Genomic DNA, 16837 nt, shown 5'->3' on the forward strand with positions numbered 1-16837 from the left:
CATTTTAAGACTGGATTAGGTGACCTATCTAGACACATGAGAAAATAACAGGGTATTTTGTGCGTACAGAATCCTGATTTAAAAACCATCCTTAATTAATTAGCCAACAGCCTTTACCGTATGATCGGCAGGGGAAGGCAATTAAAATTTAACAAGACCTTGGGCTTTCCAACCAGGATACATGCTCCACTGTGAAATGAATGGACAATAAAAATATATGAATCCCCACTACACTTTATTTCAGTATCAATTACACACGCTATTAGGCGCGTAAGTAAGACAAGCACATAAAGTACAATCTATTATGTGCAATGCTCTACCTTCACTACTTGTCTGGCCACCACTTAGGGCTTCAGCCACTTAATATTACCAGGTCCTCTGACACAAAAATAGTTTGGCTTTTTACTTTCTCTTGATTGCCAAAAAGGGTTGTTTTGGTGGTTGTTTTTTTCCATCACAGGGTAAGAGGTGTGTTAGCTGTAGTACTATGAATCTCTTCGAGGCTGTAATTTTACTTTGTATCCATCTAAGAGCAAGTGAAGTACGAAAACATAGCTTCACTAAAGTTCCCACTGCTTTGTCTTGCTTATACCTTTGCTGTGTGACAGCTAACAGGCCCCTATTACCCACAAGAAAAAAAGTTAGCCAACCTTCCTTCTGTCTTAAAATTACAGCTTTGATCCTTTTACCTCTTGCACATCTAAGTGTCTTACTCATGATATTTTAATCACTTCTTCTTCCAGACCTGCTCCCCTTTATCAATCTCTAGTGCCATTTTGCCCTTGCCTCCCTAGGTGCCACAATCCTTCGTTCGTTCTTTCTCACTACCACCCATTTCCTTCATTCAAAAACACCCCTGTAAAAATCCCTAAAATCACATACACACACACCAAAAAAAAAAAAAAAAAAATATCCTGAGCACAACTGCTGTTTCCCAGCAGACAAATCTTTGCAAAAATGTATTTTCTAAGATGGGCAACATTCTACCAACCCAGAATCACAAGTTTCCATTTCTGTCATTTGTACCCTTCAATCCTACGAGCTCCCCATCCCTTCATCTCTGCTGATCTTAGCTATGTGCCAAGCCCACTGACAGCTCCCAGGGAAATGACTTTTCATCTGCACAGAGGAGCCTTGTTAGCTTTCAGAAGGTCTTCACACCAGAGCTATCCTAGCAATAACTTAGAAATTATTTTGAATGGATTCTTATGCTTCATCCTTTTAATAAGGACATATTCTGGATACACTCCCTTTAACAGAGAGTTCCTTCTACTTACTTAAGTTACAACGGCCCCACAGACAATGGCAACCTAGAAACAGCATGAATGTAAACGTCACATTAGCCTTCTCTACCTTTAATCCAGCAGCAATAGCAATAACGTTCAGAGGTACGTCCACTTCATGATTTTTTTTTTTCTTATTTTGCCAGTAAAACCTGGCAGGTCACAAGGAAGAAGCCAGAGAATTAAGACAGTTCACAACTGCCCTCCTTATTACAACAACACTCTCTAATCAGGCTATTCTTCTAGGACCCTTAAGTAAAAGGTCACCAAGGCTCCAACAATTTAAAAATACAAAACAAAAATAAACAAAAACGTTTCTCAAGGAAATCTGCTATTCTTAGCTCAATCAAATACTCTTGTGGTAGTACTGTCTTAGCTGTAATTACACAAATACTCATACAAGGCAACGTGCTCACATGCTTAAAGGTTTGTCTGGTAGTTGGCTGGGGGGGTTTGGTTTGGTTGTTTTTTTTTCTACCAGGATTGGCTGGTATTAAAAGAAGTGACCTTCCTCTCCCTTCAGATTTCATGTAACACAGCAGAGTGTCTTATACCCATGAGCCACAGCTGCAAGCTCCCAGCTTACCAGAGACTCCAATCATGGTCATCCCAGCTGGGACTCGTCTCACCCCATGTCATCATTTTGGTGTCAAACTTCCATCTTCTGCCTGCAGCCTTTCAGGTGATGGAGAGGAGTAATCCATCCTGCTGACCTTTGCCACACCTATCTTAGGATGGGCAAGCTGAAAGGAAGATTCCAGACTAGTTTAAGACAATCACCTAACTCTTCTGAGTCCTCTTACATCAGCAGTTTAGCTAGGATCAGGAGTTTGCTTTGGAGTAACCTTAACACCCCCACCTCCCATGCCTTCATTTGTGCTGTGCAATGGTATCAAAGCAACCTAACAGCTTCACTCCTTGTGGATGAAACTGAACTACAAGATGCATTTCAGGAGAGCCAAAATATATCCCAGCCACTAAGGGGCATATATTATGGGACTAGAGTACTGTAAGTCCAACCTGGAGCCTCTGGGGACACACACTTACAGACATGGGAACCTCAGCACTGACTCTTCCACTCAACATTTCACCTCATATTACCATGACATACTGATCTAGAAATAGCTTTTGACAGCTAAAATCAGGTTGAGAGGAACTGTAGCTCCAGAAGAGGCAGCCAGTGGCTACACTTCCATGTGCTATTCCAAGAATTCTGCACAAGGATGCTGTTTTCTTTCCTAACCACACTATTTGCCTGAATTTCTTGGTCCTTCTATAGTTAGTATGAAAATTTTCAATTCAACACAAGTGTAACAGCCAGTCTGGAGGGTGAGAAATGCATCATCAACACTAACTCTCTGCTGACCGCACAGACCAAGAAGCTCCAACATAATCAACCAAAATTTACCAGGAGTCACTTCATTCCCTCTAGGTTTTTAATTGATGGGAATTAAGCATCATCCTTAGTCAGAAACCTAAACAGCAATATTGTGTGTTTTTGAAAGGAACACAGATAACAACAACAAGACTTCATTTCAGTTGAAAGACTAAATGGAAGCACAAGAAATAAACACACTACTATTTTCTTTTTAAGTGCAACTATTCAAGATACTATCAACACATGAAGGGGCACGAAATATACATGTATCTATAACACACGTTTTTCAACACAGTCTGAAAGTGTTTACAAACTGAGAATACTTGACACCAAAGGATTAATTCAATCTAAGCAGAGACAAAGTGAGACTGAGCAACCAAGACCAGAAGACAGAAAAATTCAGAACAGAAATTAGATGGCTATTTGTAACACTGACACTAATCAGTTGTTGAAATACTTTTCACTAAAGACAGAGAGTATACTGCTTGAAGCTTTTAAATCAGGATCCAGTATCTCATAGACTATACACTCCGGTCCCACCAGAAGACAGGGTTGTGGTGCTAGAAATGCTCCTGCCCATTTGATGGAGATGGCCAGGGCAGATCTGCAAGATGAAACTTTCTGGCCTTTGCACTTCAGGAATCTACTATGGTGCAGAACTGTATGTTTCTGAGCACATGCATTATTAGCATAGTTTTGCAGAGATGGAGTGCACAAGCAGGTGGTTTCCAGTGATGCCTAAGGAATGGAAATTTGCACAGACCACCCAGTACAGGGCATCTCCTGGGCCTCAGAAAACAATAAAATAGAAGTAATAATAATAAAAATAAAAGCAACCATGCAAAATTGTTAGTACAGTTTCAAAAGCCATTTTTCAATAGATGTAATAATCTCTATTACTTCAACAACTGCATACAGAAGAGTGGTTATCTGAAAGCACAACAAGCAAAGCCTATGTGCAAAAGCTCCACAATGGAAACAGAAAGGCAACTTATTCAGCAGATGTAAAGACACTCTAGTCTTTAGGCCATTAACTCATTACACAGTCTAGCACTACTTGTACTAAGCAAGTGTATGGTCGTAATGAGTAACGTTTATCTAAGTAACTGCAATAACAAAATTTTCAATTATCATCTCTAGTGCACCTTTTTTTCTAAGCTGAGGGAGAAAGGCTTGGAAGGATTATTCTAGTTGGAGCAATTTTATCTCCTTTAACACCTTTCCAGGCTTCAGGCTCAGGCTGCCCACTGAGTATAGGCCAGGATAGAGCAGATCATCTCTCTGAGTTGATACAGAAATGAAGTGGAAGGAGATTTCTGTGCTGGTCACCCATGCCTCCTATCACTGTTAGCTGTGGCTCTCCACTGCTCCTGGCACAACAAACAAGGATTTTGTAACTTCTCCCTCTTTTCCCCTTCCATCAGCCTTCTCAGAAGCAAGCACATTAATCCTTACTGCCTGTTATTACGAGATGCTCTTTCCAAGCTCTCCAGGCTGTAAACATGTCAGACTGGAAGATACGTCTCTTTTTTCCTTGTCCCCATATCCCCCCCGCTTCTTTTTAATCCAGCAGGTTGCACGCCAAACTCACTCACAATGCTTTTCAGAATCACCATTTATACCAGCATGGGTTAAGTACAAACCCCCTTTCAACAGAAGGCAGGAGCATTATTAATTGAACTTAAGTACTCCACGTCAGTCAGGTACGTGAGCAAAACAAGCCTGCTGTTATAAACTGCCTTTGTACAGTAGTTGTGCAAACACCAACCTGGCAAGGTTGCGTCTGCAGCACAATGGGAGGTTTATTGCATCGGAAGCAGACACGCCTCATTTATTCAGCTACCTGGAGAGCTGCAGGAGCGGGATAATGGTCCGCAGCCATCTACATACATACCAGAGCCCTTCCCAAGCTCATAAACCTGTGTCACCGACAGCACCCGCACCAGTGAGATCAAGGTTAACTTGTGCTACGCCTGCACATGCTGGAAACTCATCTCCAGCTGCTGGGCTGAAACGACCTGAAGAGTAGCATTTCATCATCACCATCCTCATACTCAGGCTTTATTCAAGTCAGCATTTTAGTCTAAACAGGTTTGCCAGCTGGATGTGGGCAGCTGGAACAAGTCACTCAGCCCCAGACCAGTCCTGCTGTCCTCTTTTGCAGGCAGCTGCCAGGTCTGGGCAGGCAGCAGGCCCTGGCAGAGAAGACCTGTTCTGACAGCTCACTGAAACTGGTGTTGGTCAGAAGCAGCCCCTGAGAAGCTCTACATCAACCTTCTGCTCCAAGTAGGACCATCACCAGCACATTCTCCTTGAATGCGGTGTTTTCCAGTATTGGAACAAGCAAGACAGATCCAAAAATCCCTGCTTTTCCCATCAGCACAACTTCATCCCCTTGCTCCTCATCATCTCTTCATGCCTGACCAGAGCCAGGAGGCTTGGAGATGCTGCATGGGGATATCTGAGCCTGAGTGAGTAATTCTCCTTGGACCCAAGCGGGTTTTCAGTGGAGCATCTCCACCATCTCTATAGCATCCCTCTCTACTCCATCCACACCACCAATACAACCCATTTATCCTGTGTGCCTCACCTCTGCCCACAAGCCCTGGCGACAGAGAGATGACCACGCTCATCTTTCTCACCATGATGGTACAAAGAAGCCAGACAGCTTCTCACAAAAGCAAGCCAGCACTCCTGTCGCAGACAGGCAACTTATGTCCTGCATTATTTTTCTACAGGCAAAAGCCAAAACAAAGTGGTTCAATTTCCAGAGAGTTGCTGGAATTTATAGGGATGGCTGTGAGAGAAAAGCAAGCTGGAACTGAAAACAAATGCTACCACCCACTAAAATTTGCCCATGTAAAAGCCCAAGCCATTAAATGTGGCTCGAGGTGCTGAAAAGGCTTCAGTTCAGTAGCATCCATCTTACATTAGCATCTACGAGCCCCATTTACAAATTACTGACCCACCCCAGTGACTGACACACAGTGAATGCAGAGCTGGATCAGACATCAAGGAAGGAAACACATTAATAACATACCACGTGCACTCTCAGACAGATGCATGAATAAAATGCTTCCCGTTTTACCCATATGCCAAACCTGCAGCCTCGCACCCAAAATCCTGGCATCAGGTTTTTTGAAGGCCTTCAGGCTGACTCTGCACTCCTCTTCCTCTGGACATATCCCAAAAAAGACAGAGGGAAATTACAGCATTAATCTTTGCCTGTCCAAACTCAGGTCTCCTCCAGCCTGAGAAGGTGACCTTAGCTGGGCTGCCTAGCCTTTATTCTTTAAACAAAACACCACAAGCCTTATCTTCATTTACCCCCTCACCGCCAGAAATACCACCTCTCCATACCTCAGGGGAGACAGAGATGGGGCCATACTAAGTTGTTTCCTCTTTCCAAGCTGGGAAGAAGCTGTGCTTCCTCAACACACACACAACAAATATTGGACTCTGACTCCTACTGCGGCCACTGATGGTCTGTGGGACCTTGGGCAAGCCATTTCACCTACCTGTGTCAGATAAAGACGACCACCAGGAGCCACCTCTGTAAAACTACTCCGCTAGTTATGAATGACAAGCAGCCCAAAGCTGCTGGATTTTAGAGTTGAGGCCATAAGACTTTATGCAGGCTACAGGCTCCAAGCACAGCACCACTCTGTGGTCCTACACTGCCAGCCTAGAAAAGGAAGCAGAAATGTTTAAGTTCAACAGCAACAACTTGTTCTGAGAAAGGGTATTTCCCTTTCATATTCTAAGTATGATCCAAGACAGCTGTCCCCTTTGCCTCTTCCCGCAACACTGTCATCCAGGAAAAATGCAGGGGAGAAAAGAGAATAAATCTTCAAATCTGACATTTTGCAATTATCCCTGAATCAACAAAGATGGTGGAAAAAGTTCCATGATAAGATCTTCTGCCAGCTTAGAGACAATGGGTGCCTCCTTTGCCACATGATTTTCTGAGCAGATTATCCAAAGCTGCATTGCAAGAAAAGACATAGCTAGCTAGAGTCCAGATCTCTGAGCGATCAGACCAGTGGCCCACAGAGAGTGGAAAATATGGACAGAACAGCATCTGTGATAATCCGGTCTTCAAGACAAGGAGGGTCAGGAAGCACTGCAACGAGCCACCAGCTCCCATACCCATCACAGGTGGGCTACCCTCCCTGCTGAGAGACGATCGGCAGAGCTGGCAGGGCAGTGGGCTGGGCAGACAATTTTAGACAACAAGCCAGCAAAGATGGAGCAGGCAGGGAGCAGAGCCCACTTTGTAAGTGGGTGCCAGAGTTCTGACTTTACAAACCAACCTGCTGAGGAACACACAAGCATCACACATGATTTACACTGCTGCAGCCGCTGAACCTCATGGAATAGCACTGACTTCAAGCAAAGAAGAAGAGTCAGGGTGTTTTCTCTTGCTACACCCCTACCCCCCTGCACACCAACATTCAGTTTGCAGCATCATCAAGTATTCTAGTAACACACCAAATGGCTACCAGAAACACTTGCCCCAATAAGCTTCCTCCACTCTCCAAAGTCATAAAAAATTTGTTAACTGAGAAAATCTCTGTACTTTCCAATGTTCAGAGGGGATTAAAACAGAGAAGAAATAGGTCACTGGATGGTGCTTTTGATCAGGTAACCACTGCACATTTTTATCACTGTGATCCAACTTGGTTTAATGCCTGCAAATATCCCTTGAGTCAAATGAACTTGTTCAAAGCTGATTCACACCAAGGCTACTTTTTAAATTGGGTACTTGTTGACAAGTAGAATATATTTAACAAGCCCCAAGCATCTTGGCATGCAATATAAAGACTTCCTATTATGAGCCGGTTTTGGTTTTTTTTAAAGCTTACATATGGGCAGAGCAGGTTGCCTGCCATGGGGCACTTCCATACAGTGCTTGGCACTGACAGAACTACAAGGATATCCAAAAAATAAACCAAAGAACATTATGCCAAGAACACAGGGGATGAATCACATCATTTAAAACTTACTGATAAAACTCACCATTATGTGTTGTTTTTCAAATCCTTCTCATCTGAGGGAAAAGAAAAGAAAATAAATCAAAATAATTGGCTGGTCTATGGCTAATTCTCAGGCGTTCTGCTGGCTGAAGGGTACCATGAGAACACGGCAGGCTCAGCCAGCTCCAAGATGCTGGGATGGGAAGCCACTATCTTCAAATACTCTTCAAAGGCCCTTCTGACAGCCTGCTGGAATATATCTTGGTCAGTGGGTCAGCATCTTTATTTACAGTATGGGGAAAAAATTAAGGACTAAATGCTTCCTCCACCATGAGAAGCTCCCATGGAAGTGCTAGGAGATGGTCACCATCCCCAAGTGATTCCCAGAGAACTAGGCTGAGAATGTTACCAAAGGCCTTTCACAAACACTCAGCAAGGACTGTGATGGTAAGATGGGTCAGCTACGGTCAGACTGGCAAGAGGGACAGTCTTGGAGGCATAAGTCTCTTCCTTCCCCTTTTTATGACAGCTTTTCTGGTCACGCAAAGCTGGTTAACTTGTCTGCTGAGACATTGACTTCCCTGTGCCATGCAGTCTGGGTTATGGAGCTTCTCCTGCCCACGCAGCTAGTAAGATCGGAATGCTGTAATGCTGTGGTTCATGTGCCAGAAGCTACGGTATTACACGGGACACAGTTAAAAGGAGTTTCACAGCAGTGACAAAAAGCACAGCTTAGGCATGTTCCTTGCACAGCAAAGCAAATCCAGTAAATCTACTGCTCTACAAATCCCCTGAAGATAGAGCAAGGATATGCTTAGCCAGCACATCAGCATCCCCTTTATTTTGGAAGGTTGCAGAGATAGGTACAAGGGCCCACCCTACCTAGAGGGCATCCCACAACATCTATCAACATCAGTGACAGCTCACACTGCCAGAACACTCTTCTACTGCATCAGAAGAAGCTGGAGAGAATATGGACACCGGAGTGGTATTCAGCCTGCTGCAGTGAATGGGATATTCCCATCTTAACCTTGGCAATAGAAATGGAGATCCAGCCAAAAATTCTAACATCTTTGGTTTCCACATCCTATTGATCATCAGGGACCTGTCAACATTCTCAGCTGATCAGAACCTAATCCAGTACAGCAAGATGCAGTTTGGCTGTGTTAGCCTCCAACCAGACAGCAGGTTAACACCTCAGGAACAGAGCTGTTCAGCTAACCAGGACAAACAACCAGACCCAAACTGGACTGCCTTTTCCCATGTTTTTGCAAGCTTGCCAAGTTCTGGTTGACCCCTTGGTGGGAATCTTCCCCTTCCTCAACCACATTCAGTATTCAGAGGTATCTGCCACTTCTAAGTTTCTCATGAAAGCAAGGCTTGGTGCTTCAGGACTGTAAAAGGAAGGAGAGACAGATAGTAAACTACAGAAAAAAAGAACTTATAAACTAAAAAACACTGGCATAATGGATAGAACAATGCTGCAAACAAGTTTCCTGCAGAACTTGTATTCCAACTGCCAAAGAGAGTTGTACCCTATTCCATCTGGATAACCATGCGATCTTATCTTCACTACCCTCCTCTCTCCAATTGTTTGAGAAACTTAATTGATAGACCAGCCTTAATTAAATAGGAAACATGCCCATGTTTGCACAACTCAGAACACAATCGGTTCTCAGTCAAATAAACACTGGTGTCCATAATACATTTGGGAATTCTCTGTGGTTTGGGGTTTTAAATTCATTGCAGCAAGCTTGAGAGCAAAGTTTCAACAGGAATCTTTTCTTCTCCTCCCATTCTCTGCAATAAGATTGTGAGACAGGGAATGAATCCGCATGCAGAGGCTCAGTACTGGTTCCAACTCAATGTGTACATGAGGATCATTTCAGGACACACCATATGAGACAGGCTAGCCCAAAAGCAATCATGTTTTCTCACCACTTCTCAGAACCCAGACGTAACTAAATGCCCTGAAATAGCAGTAGAACTCTCTAAATAGTAGCATTTCTTCTCTATTTGAAAACAACACCCACACTGAATCTTTGATTTTAAGCCATCCCCAAGAAGTTACCACATCTTTACCATTCAAGCCACAGGGAAAATCATTACATGCAACAGAAACACTAGGGGATGAGAACCAAAATTAGAAAAGCCAAACACCGCACTGATTTACTCCCACAGTAATTGGATTGACTTCAGCCTGGAACAGACTAGACATGACTCCAGGAAAAGTACGTCTCGCCAGGTGCTGAGGGGACTTCTCCTGGGCTTGTGCTTTGCTGGAACGTTAAAGACAAACCACATCCTCCAGCTTTAAGACAGCAGAACAAAACCAGGGCTGGCTTTAGCACACTGCAACACACGCAGAGCTTTCTCCATCCTGCTGTCTGCACAAGTACACTCACATTATCAGACAAGAGCGCAAGGTAGGGGAATTCAGGTTGGCAAGCACATTCTTAGATCCCGATGAAGTCTGTGTCATGATTGGTAGACTGGCTTTCTGAGGGTTTTTACTCACCAGAACCTTCCCTTGAAGAAGACAGGTGTTTTTCCTCATGGTGCTTGAGCTGTGGGGTTTTGCGTACAACAAGAAATGTTTCAATACAAAAGAACAGTCCTTCTCCTAACTAAATGCTGTCTACTTTCAGGTCATCTAGAGATATCCAGAGGAAATGGGCAACTGCTACAAAAAAAACATATTATACAGGAACGTATCCCTGCTGTAAAGCCACAGAAGCAATTCACTCTGCTGAGTGATCTTCCTCCTGAGGGACACCAAAACAGAGCAGAGAGCAGAAATAGCTCATGAAAGACAAGGAAAAGAAGGGTGGGAAACAGACAAAAACACAACAGTGACTTTTGTCTTTTGTTTCCACCTTCTTGAAAACTTCAAAGCAAAGCCCAATGACATTTTGTCTGGAGATGCCAACAGAAAACCTCGTCCAGTTGACTACTTGTGCTTTGAGGTTACTAAGTGCCCTGCAGGCAAGTGCAGCCTGGAGTGCCATGGGATGCACACTAATGATGGATTATCACTTCTGCAAGGTGCCTTTCATTCCTCCTGACACACCTGAACTCAAAAACACTTCCCCTCTGTGACAATCAAAACATTTTGCTGAAACAAAAGGAAGTTTACTTTGCATTTCTCCTCTTCAGGAAACTGTGTCTCAAAAGCTTCACAGAATTAAGATAGAACATTGCTCAGAGAAATTAAACAGCCAAGCTGAGGGGAGGAAGCTAAAAAAAAAAAAAAAAAAAAAAAAAAAAAAAAAAAAAAGAGATTTTAGATGTAAGTTTTTTCACAGAGCAGGAAGACTTGTCATGTGGCAAACAGCAGAAACCTGGAACTCAGACACTTGTGATTTATCTCTTCTTCCATGGCCTTCCCATGTGACTGGGGGTAAAAGAATGACAATCCTACCCATAAGTTGCAAAAAATATAGCACAATTTCAATGTCTTTAGATGGAGCTCATTTTATTCAGCACGTCACACTTTATCCTTTCAGTACTTCAGCTTCACCATATGTAAAACAGCATTAGCACCTAGCTGTGCCAAAAAAGCATTTGATTAATGCCTTCAAATGAAAAGGAATCTGTGTGAAGTATTAGTTACCCACCAGGACTGCGCTATGTGGAAGTCAGAAGAGATAACAAGCCAATAAATTTCAAATCACTGTTTGCATCCATCCCATAACTACATACTGAAATCCACACAGCCTACAGATAGGCTGGCAAGTTGGCAAGAGAAATTTGTCATTTCTAAATTTAGCAGACACTTCAATTATTGTACAATGCTTCAAAAGCAACAGAGACATAAAGTGGAGTTTGTAGGACAACTATTTAAACTTAAATGAGAGCTCTGCTCACTGAGCAAAGTCTTTTCTTAATTCCCTTCCTGTTTGGACAATCTGATCCACTTCTTTTTTTCCACCACAACCACAAGGGTCTGTCCTGCAGTGAATGGATAGCCTTTTTTCTGGGATAACTTCCAGGTTAAAAAGAAAGGATTTACACTTGAATGAAACATAGGCTCTGTATTTGGAAAATTTGTTTTGAAAACTTGGGAAGGAAGCAAAGCCTCCTTCATTTAAAAAGGGACTCAATTAACATTCTCCAACAAGTCTTCCTAGTGAAAGAACAGTACTTGCTGGGGGACATGTGATCTGAAACTTGTTCTCCTCGCTCACAATGTCCCTTTCTGACAGGCCACTTTTTTTTGTGAGACACGAGGATCTTTGCACAGCTTTCCAAAGGACTGCCTGTCACAGTCAAGGCCTTGACTCCAGACATAAGATGTTCTATGACTTAGGCTCAGGAAACTTAAAAACAGTGCTTAAAGACCCTAACGAAGACCTAGAGTGACACGTTCACTCTGCAAGCACTGTGGAACCCTCTACAAGGACAGCTCATCCACCTTCAGCCACAACAGCGAGATGAATCCTCCCCAGGAGCTAAAATGCATCGCAATTTCACCACCTTGTCTTCTTGAAAACATACAGCATTGCACATCTGGTTTTGGTTTGAAAACATTTTGTAAAGACAGCACTGATGACCAACCAAGCAGGTGTTCTGCTTTTGACTCATAAGTCACATGGTGTGGGTTTGATCTGCAGCAGGCAGCGGCCAGACAGGACCACCATAAAGGTTATCCTGGTTTTGAAAAACAATCCCAGAAGTGCTAGACATGTCTAGATATTGCCCACACAGGAGAAGGAAAACAACCTATGCCATTATTTTTTTCCAGCTAAAGCTAAAAGGAAAAAAGGCCACTGACAATTTAGTATCTACTTTGATTTCTGAATTCCCTTATCAACTGCATATGACAGAGCATTCCTCACCCTTTAATAAGTACAGGTCGAAGTCTAGCCCAACTCCAAGCTGATGATGGATTGAGTATGGGAGTTTACTTCAGTACACAGCAGTGTGGAATGGGAGATAAAAGTATTATTAATGCATATTGTTACCAGAAGCATGCAACCTACACCTCATTTAACACTTTGGGGAGAAAATCTGTAACAGACAAGTCTCATTCATCTCTTCTGGATGCCTCAAACTGAAACCTGACCCAGGCACACAACAACAGAGGGGAACAGTTATGCTGTCAGTGCCGCAGCTAGGAGGGTAGGCTTTCTATGTAGAGAAAACAGGGACACAGACTCTCTCCAGAGCCTGTCTCCAGGAATTTAGATGCTGAGATGTGAACTATCCTTTGGAAAAATACAGTTTTCCCTGCTGACCACACTTTTAGTCCAGGCACTAATCAGGTGTGGATAGTTTTCCCTTGCTGACCACACTTTTAGTCCAGGCACTAATCAGGTGTGGATAACTATAAAAACTTTTCTGCACTCAACAGCTCTAGTTCATCCAAAATAAATCGGTGGTTTCGGAGTTTTACTACACTGAAATGGACCAAAACAGTTACTCTGCATCTTTTCCCTTTGTCCAAAATAAAAGTGACTTAGGGGGGTTGTTATTTAATAAGATTTTCCATGGGAAAGCCAGCATGTTTTAAATTCACACCCCACTTTACAGCGGAATAGTTTTCCTCACATGGTCAAGTGCCCAACTCTTAACCCTTGTCCACAAAAACACAAATGTCAAGACAGAAAGCATCAGAGAATCCTCTAAACTTCCCATATAAATGAACCACAAGGTACCTTCCACAGCTGGGAATTGAGCTGCTCGGTGATAAGCACCCTTAATGGAGTTTACATTTGCTTAAGACACTTCAAGATTAAGTGGTTTACTACTGTCTTTTCTGTCTACTACAGACAGATGTTGGACAGCTTAACAAACTGAAGATATATTTTAGATGAGGTAAGCAGGCTTATAAACGCAAAGTCCAAGTTAACTCTCCCAAAATTTAGGGCCAGAAGTAAGGCTCAACTAAAGCCTTTTGTCAAAACGCTCCATCAATCCCAAGGGAATCCAAAAAACATTTGGATAGGACATGTTTCACATAATCACTCCCCCATTACCTTCAGCTAAAGATCCCCTTGGCAGATGCATCTTTTGCACCCAGAAACGTCCCTTGCAGATTCAGTCTCCTGAGAATGTAATAGGTGGTGACAACTCATGAAATATGCTCATATACACGTCTTTCAATAGGCAAGCTAGCTGCTGGGAAAATATAAACACCCATCTTCTACAAGTCTGACTTTGTTTTTGTCATGCCTTTGGAAAAGAATCAATCCACTCCAGAAGTTTGAAAATGGGTAAAAGCAGTAACTACCTCTTCTTAGGAGAGAAAGGGAAGAGTATTTCAATAACCAAATAGCTTCTCTTTCCCACATATAGAGCTGGTCACACAAACCCCCGTGCAAGCTTTCTGAACCTGTCCACAGTGTGTCTTCACATACTGGAAACAAGCTTTATAACCAGGAACCTGCTGCAAAATTGAGGTGTCCCACACACACACAGGATACCTCTGTTGTATCTCATTGGATTTAAAAACCAGGATGAAGTTATCCTGCATGTTTTATTAAAAGAGACCTCCAAAAGGGATTTAACCACTAGAAAAATGGTGCATTTAGAAGTGAAAATGCCTGGCTGACACGGGCAAAGTCTGAAAGTGTTGCAGCTCTCTGCTCTGGGACTCAAATTTTAATGTAAATGCTAAAAACATACAGAGCCTCTGCCTCAGAAAGTTCCTGGAAATGAAGTGATGGGGACACAGGACCATATTTACACCACTGCTCCACTGTGCATCTTCTTGTGTCCATTTGTCACCAAGCACATCTTCCTCTCCCTGCTCCAAAGCAGATTAAGCTTAATATACTTATGTAGTTGTGAAGTGTACTGCCTATTATCCAATTAGACAGCTAACGAGATCTGAGTAACAGCACATAGGCACAGATAACTGTTGGCTGATATCTGGTACAGATTAGACACGTTCTTTATTTTTTCCAGCCCTTGCAGAAAAAGGGTTGGGATTTGTTCAAAGGCTGCTCTGAGGACTGGATTCAGGTAATTGTTTAATTTAGTTCGGGACCCATAAACGCATCATATTTGTTTCCTCTTGATCTCCTGGAGCTGTCATATCGCAACTGTTCAGTTACAAAATTCCTGATAAATCTGGCGCAGCTTGCACATTTAAACTTTCAGTGTGGACAGATCACATCACCTTTAAGGTCCCTTCTAGCTTCAAAAGTCTATGGAACAATAAAGGATCTATGCACCAGCAGGAAAAAAAGTATGCCTGTACAGAAGTGATAAGGATATTGAGAAATGCAATCTTTATTAGCTCTGACACTGTTCCACATGACATTCCCATAAGTTCCAGCTAAGAAAACACGAACTAGATGTAATCACCATAAAATGGCTGCTTGACAATATAGTTCTCAAAGCATAATTATCAAGGGTTTGCTATCTAATTGGGAGGGCACTGGAAAGCGGGTCCAGCCAGGCAGAAGAGCTATACAATATTTTCATTACCCATTTGGATGACAGACTGGAATGTACAGCCATAAACCCACAGATGATTCAGCTGCGAGGATTTGCCAGCACTGTGGTGTACAGGTTTAGATTTCCTAATGATCTTGACATACTGGTCCAACATCAACAAGAGGAAATACTTAAGGAAGAGTAGTCACAGGTAAAAACACAAAAACGGGGAGCATCTTCCTATACAGCAAGACTCCAGAAAAGGCTCTGGCATTCTACAGGGTCAAGGTATAACTGCAAGGTTCAACGATGTCCCACAGCTGCGTAACGGCAAACCTCAATCTGCAGTGACAACACATGGCAAACACTTAGCTATAGCTTGCAAAGTTTTGCCCTTAGCTTCAAGGAGCTGTACAGTTAATACGCTTTTTATGAAAGCGGACTCAAGAGAATCTTATGGAAAATAACAAAATTAAAATACACCAGTTATGAGATTAATCTGGACCCACTTAAGCCAGACATGTTCCTAAGAACAGACCAGCCCAGGCAAGCAGGCAGGCCACAGCGTGAAGGAAGCCTCCTTCTCACATCAAGCCGGAAAAATCTGGAGTTCAGCTTCTCTGAGTAAAACACCCTGGCTTTATTCTCCGTTTAAAAACAAGCTAATGACCATCAATGTAGATGAAATAGGCTTAAAATAGAAAAACAGACCAGAAACTACTTTTTTAGAACCCCGTGTGCTTTCACTTCACACCCCTCTTCTTCCAGCACACTTGCCCATATAAAAGCTCCACGTAGGTCAGTGTGAACACAACTTCTTCACTGTTCTGAAGCAACTCCCTTATTAGCAGATCTTTTAAAGAGTGACCATCCTAGAGACACTTAACCTGTCCCCACAAATGAGGAGATACAGATTGGATGGCTGGAACACAAGGTGGTTAAAATGTGGTTGGATCACTGAGCTCAAAAAGTAGCAGCCAACAGACTGAAGTCTTTAACTGGCAGCCTTTTATGAATGGCATTCATCAATGAACAGCCAGTACTGACCCTGACACATCTTAATTAATTCTCTGGATGATGGGATGGAGAGCTTTCTCACAGACAACACCATGCTCGGGTGAGCAGTCGATACACTGGAGGGCAGGACCGCCCAGGAGCCTGGAAGAATGGGCTGAAGGAACCATCATGAAGTTGAGAAATAGAAATGAAGAGTCCTGCACCTGAGAGAAAAAATACCCATTGTCAGCACAAACTGGGGACTGACTGGCTTGAGAGAAGCTCTTCAGAAAAGCACCTGCTGGTCCTGGTGGGCAATAAGGTAAACGGGAATCAGTAGTCTGCCCCTGCAGCGACAAAAGCCAGCCACATACTGGGATGTATTGGGAAGGACAATAGCCAAGAGCTAGGGGAAATGGCTCTTCTTTTCTTGGCATCAAGGAGGCTGCAACTGCAGCACTGTCTAATTTAGCTGTGCTTCCCAGAAAAGGCATTGACAAAATCAACATCAGTGGAGCGCCACTAAGGTGGTCTGGTCACTGAGATACATGATGTAAGAGAACAGAATGAGGGAACAGAGTTTGTTTAACTTGGCGAAGAAATAGCAGTTAGGGGGGTATCTAATGTCTGTCCTCAACTACCTAACTAGGGAGTTACAGGCAAGATGGAGCCAGACTCTTCTCAATGAGTATGAACAAAAGGACAAGAAACAATAGGCAAGTAACAATTCTCCTTGCAGCAAGGGAAATTCTCATCAGACAAGAGGGAAATATTCCTCACCATGAGAGCACTAGGTATGGCATCAACCTGCTACACTTAAC

The 16837-nt window shown here is 43.0% G+C and overlaps 1 protein-coding gene across 3 annotated transcripts in view; it reads right to left on the reverse strand.

Moving 5' to 3' along the window:
• SMOX (spermine oxidase) overlaps positions 1–16837 on the reverse strand; it is a 56340-nt gene that overhangs the window by 28950 nt on the left and 10553 nt on the right. Inside the window, exon 2 of one of the 3 annotated variants that reach the window (XM_056343142.1) lies at positions 1870–2026. The exons of 1 other annotated variant lie outside the window; for it this stretch is intronic. The gene's annotated coding sequence lies outside the window, so the exon portion shown is untranslated. Of the gene's footprint in view, positions 1–1869; positions 2027–6179; positions 6347–16837 lie in introns of all 3 variants that reach the window. One more of the 3 variants, XM_056343132.1, reaches the window with a different exon arrangement.

This window comes from Falco biarmicus, chromosome 1, assembly GCF_023638135.1.
Source record: "Falco biarmicus isolate bFalBia1 chromosome 1, bFalBia1.pri, whole genome shotgun sequence".
Classification (NCBI taxonomy): Eukaryota; Metazoa; Chordata; class Aves; order Falconiformes; family Falconidae; genus Falco; species Falco biarmicus.